We start from the raw sequence: 11,251 nt of genomic DNA on the forward strand, positions 1-11,251 counted from the left end.
TACAGCCACTATAGACAACAGTATGGAAGTTCCTCAAAAAATTAAAAATAGAACTACCACATGATCCAGCAATCCCACTTCTAGGTATATATCCAAAAGAATTGAACTCAAGATCACAAAGAGACATATGCACTCCCATGTCTACTGCAGCATTATTCACCATAGCCAAGTTATGGAAACAATCTAAATGTCCATTGACAGATGAATAGGTAAACAAAATGTGATAGAGAGATAAAAAGATAGACGCACATACACACACTCAATGGAATATTATTCAGCCTTAAAAAAGGAAATCCTCTCAAAAAAGGAAATCCTTTCACACACTACAACATGAATGAGCGTTGAGGACAATATGCTAAGTGAAATAAGCCAATCACAAAAGGATAAGAATTGCATGATTGAACTTATATGAGGTATCTAAAATAGTCAAACTCGGAAGCAGAGAGTAGAATGGTGGTTGCCAGGGGCTGGGGAGAGAGGGTAATGGGGAATTGCTCTTCAATGGGTATAAAGTTTCAGTTATACAAGATGGGTAATTCCTAGAGATCTGCTGTACAACATTGTACCTACAGTCATCAAAAATGTATTGTAGGGCTTCCCTGGTGGCACAGTGGTTGAGAGTCCGCCTGCCAATGCAGGGGACACGGGTTCGTGCCCCGGTCCGGGAGGATCCCACATGCCGCAGACCGTGAGCCATGGCCACTGAGCCTGCGTGTCCGCAGCCTCTGCTCCGCAATGGGAGAGGCCACAACAGTGAGAGGCCGGCGTACCGCAAAAAAAAAAAAAAAAAAAAGTATTGTACAATTAAATATTTGTTAAGAGGGAAGAGCTCATGTTAAGTGTTCTTGCCACAATTAAAAGAATGGATGGTGCATTGAGTTGCATATGCCACATTATTGCATATTCTGTCACATGAGTGACGGGAGTCCCATTCCGAGTAGGCAGTACTGAATCCTCCATATATAGTTTTACAAGTCCAGTGAGTGGAAGAATTTTCCACAGGCTGGTTTTTGCTCTGTACATTCCCAACCTTATTTCCTCTCAGCTACACATATCTCCAGCACTGGTGCTGCAGGACACATTAGTTCCAAGATACGATCATTGGCTCTACACCATTAGTCAGCATAGTGAGAGATAAGAGTATTCCTGGATGACATTCTTATGCCGGGATGGCTAGCAGTGACATAGAAGTGACTGCAAACCATGTAAAAATATCTGATCAAACCCCAAATAAATGTAAACCCAATTCAACTTCTCCTTTGTATGACCCCAAAATGTCCACAGCCATCCAATACCAACCCTACCACAAGGGGAAGAATGACAGAGGGGAAGTTGGAGTGGAAAGAGACAGCTACCTTTTTTTTAAAAAAAGATTTTTTTCATTTTTAAAGTCTTTATTGAATTTGTAACGATATTGCTTCTGTTCTATATTTTAGGTTTTCTGGCATCGAGGCATGTGGGATCTTAGCTCCCCGACCAGGGATCGAACCCGCGCCCCCTGCATTGGAAGGCGAAGTCTTAACCACTGGACCGCCAAAGGAAGTCCTGAGACAGCTATCTTAACTGATGGCAATTAAAATATTTCACTTTTGCAAATTTTACAAAAGCGTGTAGCAGTGTTATCCCATTGTTGGGGCCTTGTAAGAAGCTGCCGCAAGTGAGGGGCTCCGACACTTAAGCTTCATTAGCGTCACAGTAACTGTAATACTAGATGTGGAGTGAGAGAGAGGAGTCGAGGATGATGTCCAGGTTTGGGGCCTGAGTCACTGGGTGAGTAGAGCTGCCGTTTACTGAGATACGGAAGATTAAGAGAAGTTTCGGGGGGAAATCAGAAGTTCAGTTTGGGATAGGAAAAGTGTAAGATGTCTATTAGACAGCTAAAGGAGAGATCAAGTAGGCAGTTGGATATACAAGTCTGGAGCCCACAAGAGAGGACTGGCTGAAGAACTAAATTAAGGCGACAACAGCACATGGGATGTATTTAAAACCATGAGATTGGATACGGAGTGAGGAAAGAGAGAGAGATTAGACCTAAGGTTAAATGTTAGCATCACTGAGGTCAAGGTAACAGAGAATTTGCCCAGAGTTGGCTGGAGTGAGTCAGAGTATGGAAGGAGTAGAACTAGAGACAGTGGTCATACTTGGTGTTTTGGAAATGACTTTTCTCAGTAAAAGCTCTTGGGGTTGTTTCCTATTAGCATATATAGATTTATTTCTTTATTTTAAAAAGTTCTTTAATGTAAGGATCACTATAATTTATTCCTCCAGTTCTCTTTCGATGGACATTCAGGCTGTTAATCTTGGTGGTTATAAATAATCCCGTAACGAATATCTCTGAACATACATTCTTGTGCACGTGCAAAATATGCCTCTAAGATTCTGAATTCTGAAACTGCTAAATAAAGAGTACAGTTTTCCCTTGGTAGCCACAGGAGAGTGGTTCCAGGACTCCCTCGGATACCAAAATCCAGGGATGCTCAAGTCCCTTAATAAAATGGTGCAGTATTTGCATATAACCTACACACATCCTCCCATACACTTTAAGTCATTTCTAGATTGTTTATAGTACCTAACACAATGTAAGTGCTATGTAAATAGTTGCCAGAGAAAGGCAAGTTCAAGTTTTGCTTTTTGGAACTTTCTGGAATTATTTTCCCCCAATATTTTCTATCTACAGTTGGTTGAATCCACAGATGCGGAACCTGAGGGTATGAAGGGCTGATTATATGCACATTTTCAGTCTCACACAGACTGCAAAATTGCCTTCAAGTGACTTTCTTATCAGTAATATGAGAGAACTGCTCCTCCCCCACACCTTCCAAAGCACTGCATACTAATAATCCTTTAATCTTTGCCACCCTGTAGGTGTTTTAAATAGCAATGTTATTTTAATTTGCATGTCTTTGATCACCAGTAAAGCAGAACAGCTTTTCATATTTATTTCCATTTGTATTCCTTCTTTTGTATTACAACTGGGGCCTTTGCCATTTTTCTGTTTGAGGATGTCTTCTTTTTATTTTAATCAGTTTGTCAGAAACATGTCATAAATGTTGCAAATATTTTCTCCCCAAAATGTGTTTGACCTGCAAAATTATTTATGGTGTTAAATGTCCATCAACAGATGAATGGATACAGAATGGTACATATATACAATGGAATATTACTCAGCCATAAAAAGAATGAAACAATGCCATTTGCAGCAACATGGGTAGACCTAAAGATTATCATACTAAGTGAAGTAAGTCAGATAGAGAAAGACGAATATCATATGATATCACTTATATGTGGAATCTAAAAAAGAATGATACAAGTGAACTTATTTACAAAACACTAGCACTCACAGACTTAGAGAATGAACTTATGGTTACCAGGGGGAAAGGGGGGAGATAAGTCCGTGGCCCCCGCCCCACAGTGGAAGCACAGAGTCTTAACCACTGGACCACCAGGGAAGTCCCAACATACTATATTTAAAATAGACAACAACAAGGACCTACTGTGTAGCACAGGAAACTCTGCTCAATATTCTGTAATAACCTAAATGGGAAAAGAATTTGAAAAAGAATAGATACTTGTATATGTATAACTGAATCACTTTGCTGTACACCTGAGACTGACACAACATTGTAAATCAACTATACTCCAATATAAAATAAAATTTTTTTAAAAATTATTTATGGTGTTCTTATAGAGTTTGGTTTTTCTGGGGGCTTTTTTTGGTTCACTTTTTGTAATGTGTTCCAAGCTTTCATTGTTTTCATTTAGTGGCTTCTGCCATCTATGTCACATCTGATTGTTTTTTAACAAGAGCAGCAGAAATAGATTTTAAGATTATTAACCCAAAGCTTAGAGAGAACACGTTCTCTTTTCATAGCTAATCAGACATCTGTAATGGGGACAAAACTGCCCCTTCCCACCCCCAACTTTAATCAAGATGTTTTTCTTTACGTTGTTGGCAAAGACTACTGCCTAATTGAGACCTCCGTGTATTCAGTGAATGCTTCTGTGTATTTGGCCTCACAAAACTCAGGGGCAAATGGGACCATGTGCTTTCTCTAACAAACACAAGAACAAACACAAGTAAGGCAGCCTATTAGGAGCTTTTTCAGCTCTTGTGTAAAATACATATAACATTTTCAGCATGCAATTTGCATAAAATGGTAGCAATGCGGTTTTCTAAGTTTGAATGCATTTCGGTTAATTCCGTGTATAAAACACACTTGAAATAAAGTACTTCTATTCCAAAATATTTTTTAATCATGAGTTTTTTAAAGCTCTTTAGGTAACAGGTTTTTGCCTTGCGTGGGTTAGAAACCACAACTGGTTCATTAAATCAAGTGGCTTCCACAGTATTTGAATACTGCAAGTTGAACTTTCTTTAAACCTAAAAGCTGAAACAAAAGAGTTTCAGTATGAGCTGAATTGTTAAGAGTAATTTTCTTAATGATTAACAAGTCAACTCAAAAAATTGCTGTCAACTACCCACAGAAGAAAGGCTCCTCAATCTTGTTTCTTTCCCAAAGTATTGCAGGTGTTTCAGAGGTAAATTTTGAATTCAATAAGTGTCCAAAATAAAGAAAACCAAATAAAGCATCTGGACTCAATTACTGCCCCCCCAAAAAGTTTACAAAATCTTTCAGATCGCAAGAAACTGCGAAGTTGTTAAACTATCAGAATGCAGAAACAGACACTTCAAGCATTCTTGTTAGGGAAGCAAACTAGGAAAAAGAATGTTCTCTATTTAAATTTTTTTCCTCATACTTATCATCTGAGATGGCTGGTTTTGAGATTATCATATAAAATCGATAACCAGTTAGAACTTACAATAGAAGAAATTATCCCATTCACAATAGTAGTAAAACCCATAAAATATCTAGAACTAAATGAGAAATGAGCAGGAAGACTTCTATAAAGAAAACTCTTGTGGGATATAAAATAAGACTTCAATAAATGGAGACATTCTTAAATAGGTAGACTCAACATTATAACCATTTTAGTTCTCCATAAATTGGTCTAGAAATCCAACACACACCCAACCAAAATTCTAGAAAGCAATTCTCTGAAGGGAGAGATGGAGAACTTGACAAAATCATCATAAAATACATTAAAATCTGGAAAAGAAGGGTAATAAGTGGGGATTAATCTTACCAGATAGTGAAGTGTATTATAAAGCCACAGTGATTAAGAGTGTGATACAGGAATTGACAGGAACTGACAGTTTAATGGATCAGAATGGAGTATAGAAATGGACTTAAATATATGGGAGAACATAGTCCTATGTGATAAAGTTGGCATCCATTCACTCAACAAATATTTACTGAGCTGTATCTGATGGAGACATGCAACATTCAAAATTTCTGCTTTGAGTGGAGCTTAAATTCTCGTGGAAGACACCAACCAACCAACAAACAATAAATAAAATATATAGTACATCAGACAGTAATCAGTGCTATTGAGAAAACTCAGGCAGGAAAGAGAGATGGGAGTTGGAGGGAATTGCAATTTTAAATAGAACAGTCATCTCTGACAAGGTGACATTTCAGCAAAGACTAGGAGGTAAAGGCATGAGCCATGTAGATACCTAAGGAAAGAGTAGGTCAGATACGGGAAGGTTTCTCAACATGGGCAGTATTAGCAGTTTGGGCCAGATGATTCTCTGTTGTAGGGGAGGCCGTCATGTGCATCATAGGATCTTTAGCAGAATCCCTGGCCTCTACCCACTGGATGCCAGTAGCTACCCTCCTCCCGGGTGTGACAATCACAAATGTCTGTGAACATTGCCAAACGTCACCTGGGGAGCAAAACTGCCCCCAACTGAGAACCTCTGGTTTGGAGAGAACAGTGAGGGCAAATGTCCCGAGTGGCTGAGGAGAGTGGTTGGCATGTTAAAGAAACAGCAAGAAAGCCATTGTGACTGGAGTGGAGTGAGCATGGGTCAAGGATCAGAGTGGATGGGGGGCTGGGAAGAGAACTAGTAGAATATGGTGTAATATATTTGGGGGGAGGGGGTGGTCTGTGGCAGATCATACAGGACCTCGTAAGACACTGTGATGACTTTATCTTTTATGTAGAATGAGATGAAAAGCCATTGGAGGATTTTGAGCAGAGAAGTGATTTGATGTCTTCTATTTTCGGAGACGCAGTCAGTCTGTTGTGTTGAGAATAGGTTGTAGGTGAGCAAGGGAAGATGCAGGGAGACCAGTTATTGCGATAAGCCAGAGAAGAGGTGTCGGTGGCTTCCAAAAGGCTTGGACTAGGGTGATAGTAGTGGACGTGGGGAGAAGTGGTAGATTCTGGATATATTTTGATGGTAGAGTCAACAGGATTCGCTGACATGTGAATAAAAGAGGGGCATCAAAAATGACTCCCAGGGACTTCCCTGGTGGTCCAGTGGTAAAGAATCCACCTTCCAATGCAGGGGACGTGGGTTCGATCCCTGGTCAGGGAACTAAGACCCCACAGGCTGCGGGGCAACTAAGCCCACGCGCCACAACTACTGAGCTCACGTGCCTCAACTAGAGAGCCTGCGTGCCGCAAACTACAGAGCCCACACACCCTGGAACCTGCATGCCACAACTAAGACCCGATGCAGCCAAAAATAAATAAAATAAATAATTTTTAAAATATATATATATATTTAAAAAAATGACTCCCAGGGTTTTAGCCTAAGCAACTGAGAGGTTGAGTTGCCATTTAGTGTTATGGGGAAAACTTCAGGGGGTGCAGATTTTGAGGGAAGGTTAGAGTTGGGTTTTGGACATGTTGACTTTGAGTGGTCTTTTGGGCATCAGAGTGGAGGGATGCAGTTGATTGGATACACGGCTCTGAATTTCATGGGAGAGGTCAGGGATGGAAATATAAATTTGAGGTCACTAGCATGTAGGTGGTATTGAAAGCCATGAGACCAGATAAGATCACCATGGGAGTAGATCAGACAGAGAAAGGTCTAAGAACTGAGCCCTGGGACAGCCCAATGTTAAGAGGTCAGGTGTTGGGAGGATGGCATGGGAGGGGGTGGTAAAGGAAAAGTGGTAAAGGAAACTGAAAAGGCAAGTCAAGAGAGATGGAAGAAAACCGGGAAAATGTGTGTCCTGGAAGCCAGGTGGAGAAAACGGTTCAAGGAGGGAGAAGTAATCAATGATGCAAATGTCACCAATAGGTCGCTGGATTTAGCAACAGGGAAGTAATGAATGACCTTTATAACAACAGTTGTAGCAGAATGGTGAGCGTGAAAGAATGGCTGAAGTGGGTTGAAGAGAGAATGGGAAGAAAGGAATTAGAGACCACAAGAACAGGCAACTTTTCAAGGACTTTTGTTTTAGAGGGGACCAGAGAAAGTAACTAGAGGAGGAAGTGAGTTCAAGAGAAAGTTTCCAGATGGGGAGTAGAAATAGCATCTTTGTATGCTGATAGGAATGACACAATGGAGAGAAAAGCTGACGAGGCGGAGAGAGAGGGAAGCTGCTGGGGGGAGGTCCTTGAGTAGGAGAAAGGGGATGAAATCTAGTGCACACACAGAGGGAGGGGCTGTACACAGAGTCACGAACAGTTGGTTTACAGCATTAGGAAGGACAGCAGTGAATACAGACAGAGTTGTAGGTAAGAGGGCAGGTGTGACAGTGAGAGCTTGTGGAAGTTCTCTCTCTCTTTTTTTTGTTTTTTTTTTTTTGCAGTATGCGGGCCTCTCACTGTTGTGGCCTCTCTCCCGTTGTGGAGCACAGGCTCCGGACGCGCAGGCTCAGCGGCCATGGCTCACGGGCCCAGCCGCTCCGCGGCATGCGGGATCCTCCCGGACCGGGGCACGAACCTGCGTCCCCTGCATCGGCAGGTGGACTCTCAACCACTGCGCCACCAGGGAAGCCCCGGAAGTTCTCTTTTGATCGCTCCTATCTTTTCAGTGAAATAGGAAGCAAGGAGAGAAGATGAGAGAGGGGGTGCAGAGGCTTAAAAGAAGAAAAATTATGTGGGCTGTAAGGTTAATGCCAGTAGGTCTAGAATTAGCCCGACCTGTTTTACTGAAGTTCCTGCATGGCACTGACCCCTCATCAAGGCATGAAGCATACTGACTAATGGTGTTGCTGTGTAACCATGGGTCTGAGGAGATGTAAGGGGGTTTGTACACATTATGTATTGATAACAGTGAGATTAATGATTTGCACCTGGCCTCAGTATGACACCTGCCCCTTCCTCCCAGGGCTCTTCCGTTGAGGCTGGAATACGCCTATATGAGTGGCAAAAAAAAATTGTTTTAACCCCAAACAAGACTCCATTTTCGACTCCCTGGTTCTGAGGTGTTCCATGCACATGTCAGTGGCTCCTGGTCCGAGTGAAAAGATGTCTTGCCACCACACTTACAGAGGAGGGCAAGAGGACCCCTTGCTGCATCCTTTTTCTGTAGTAAACTGTACATCTGTAAGCATTGCCATTGGGTCCTGTGAGTCTCCTTTAGCAACTGAACCCTGTTCACCTGCCACTGTGAATGCAGCGTGATATAGTTACCCAGGAGAGTGGGAGAGACGTTAGTGGGGAGAAGATACATTTTTCAAATAAGGCACTGGGACAAATGGTGTAGTAGACGTGTCTGCCCAAATCAATTCACAATGATTCCTCCTAGAGAACGCCCACCCTCTAACTTCTCCGTTCCAACCCATAGGGTCTCAGGATTGAGTTCACAACAGCCATGTTTATATTAAATGACCCATGTCACCGATCAAATCAAAGGTGAACCCCTGACCTAAGCTGAACTAATCAGAGTCTCTGCCAGTCTGAAGAGCTGGTGTCTAGAAGGGAGGAGACCTAAAACCTTAATTGTTGAACTTTAGTATGGCTAGCCTCCACCACAGGACCAAGTAGCAGAGAAAACCAATCCACAAAGAGAGATGAATGAAGCCAATGCTCAGAGAGTAGCAGAGATGAGAGATGGAAAGAAACTAGTACTCTTTGCATTCCTGACACCTTTCCCTTCCCAGATTCCAACCCTTTTGGAAATTAAACTCCATCCTAGAACTAGGGTTTCAGGGAAATACTCCATATTCTCATAGTAAATTTTCTTTTTTCCCATCTAGTTAGTTTAAGTTAGCTCCTTTACTAGCAGCTAAAGATCCTTAACTCATTAGTCATTTAGAAACATATAAAGCTGTATCCCTATCTTACATCCTACACAAAAATGCATTCCAGATGGAGTTAAGGTTTCAATTTAAAAATAAAACAATACAGGGAGTAAAATAAAATATAAGATAATATTTTTACAATCTTGGAATCCAAAAACCAAAATGGAAAAAGATTTAAACACTTGGCTATATACAATTTTAAAAAGTGTAAACAGCCAAAACATCATCAACAAAGCCAAAGGGCATAAAATCGGGGAAAACATTTGCAACAAATGTGAAAAGCAAATGACTAACATTAGTAATACACAAAGAACTGCTATAAGTCAGTAAGAGAAGACAAAACAAAAGTAGACAAGTTGGTAAGGGACAAAAATTGGTAAAGCACAGAAAACCAATTATAAACGGCCAACAAACAAATGAAAAGATGCTCAACCTGACCCTTAATTCAGAAATAGATGAAAACTACAGATCAGCAAATATTAAGAAGATTAATAACCCTAGTGTTGATAAGGTTTTGAGAAAAACCTTACTATTTTGAAAAAACCTTTTACCATTGGTTAAAAGGTTTGAGAGTGTAGTTTGGCAACATCAATCAAAATTCTAAATGCACAAAACCTTTTGACACCAGCAAGTCCACTGCTAGGAATTTACCCTACAAAAATATTCACATAATTAATGTAACAATATTTATAAGATGTTTATTATAAAATGGTTTATAATAGTAAAATTTAGACATACCCAAATACCTATCATATTGCATTGCATTTAAAATATATATATATATATATATATATATATGGTTTATCCACAGAGTGTAATGTGCTGCAGCAATTTAAAAAGATTGAGGCAGCATTGTATATGCTGACACAGAAAGTTACTCAGGGGATATTTAAAGTGGAAAAAGCAAATTGCAGATCACATGAAAAGCATGATCCTACTTTTTTAAAGGGGAAAGAGGAGGAGGGATAAATTAGGAGTATGGGTTAACAGATACAAACTACTATACATAAAATAGATAAGCAACAAGGACTTACTGTATAACACAGGGAACAATATTCAGTATCTTATAATAACATATAATGGAAAATAATCTGAAAAAATATATATATATACACATATAAAACTGAATCCGTTTGTTGTACACCTGAAACTAGCACAATACTATAAATCAACTCTACTTTAATTTTAAAAAAAAGAAGGGGGAGGGGAGACTAAAACATCATGACTGTAGTAACAGTCATGGGCAGTGGGAATGGGGCAGGAGATGGGAACAGAAGAGTTTAATTTTTACTTTATACAGTTCTAAGTGGTTTAAACTTTCTACAACAGACATTTATTAATTTGTAATAATGTTTAAACCAAATATTTTTAGAAGCCTCAGGCAAAAACTTAAATAGAAAGGCATACCATATTTTCAAATAGGAAGATACAACATCAAAATATGTGGGATAGGGAGGGTGGGAGGGAGGGAGACGCAAGAGGGAAGAGGCATGGGGACATATGTATATGTATAACTGATTCATTTTGTTATAAAGCAGAAATTAACACACCATTGTAAAGCAATTATACTCCAATAAAGATGTTTTAAAAAATATATGTTCATTCTTTCTAAGTTAACTTATAGTTTTAACATGATCCCAGGAAAACTGCCTACTTTGGGGGCTCAAGAAGCTTATCTAATGTTCATATGGAAAAATAAGCAAGGAAGAGCAACCAGAAAACTGCTGAAAAGGAAGAATAATGGGGCAGGGCAGACTAGTCTACTAGATATTAAAGCATATGTAATATATATAAATAGCAAAGATGCTTATTACAGCAATGTTTGTATTAGACACAAACCGTGGACCACTGAAATACTTACCAAATAAGACTAGTTAAATAAAATATGGTATGTCTGTGTTATGGAGTACTAAACAGTCATTAATAATAATGAAGTACATGAGCTGATGTGGAAAGATGCTCATAATATATTGCTAAATCCAAAAAACAAGTTGCAAAACCATAAACATAATGGAATCCCATTTATGGAAAAGAGGAAAGTCATATCTCATATGAACACACATACATCACATGTATGTAAATATATGAGAAGTAGGTGGGAATTATGCCCACTGAACTGATAACAGTGGTTACCTCTAAGGAGG

This window comes from Grampus griseus, assembly GCF_964374135.1.
Source record: "Grampus griseus genome assembly, chromosome: X".
NCBI lineage: Eukaryota > Metazoa > Chordata > Mammalia > Artiodactyla > Delphinidae > Grampus > Grampus griseus.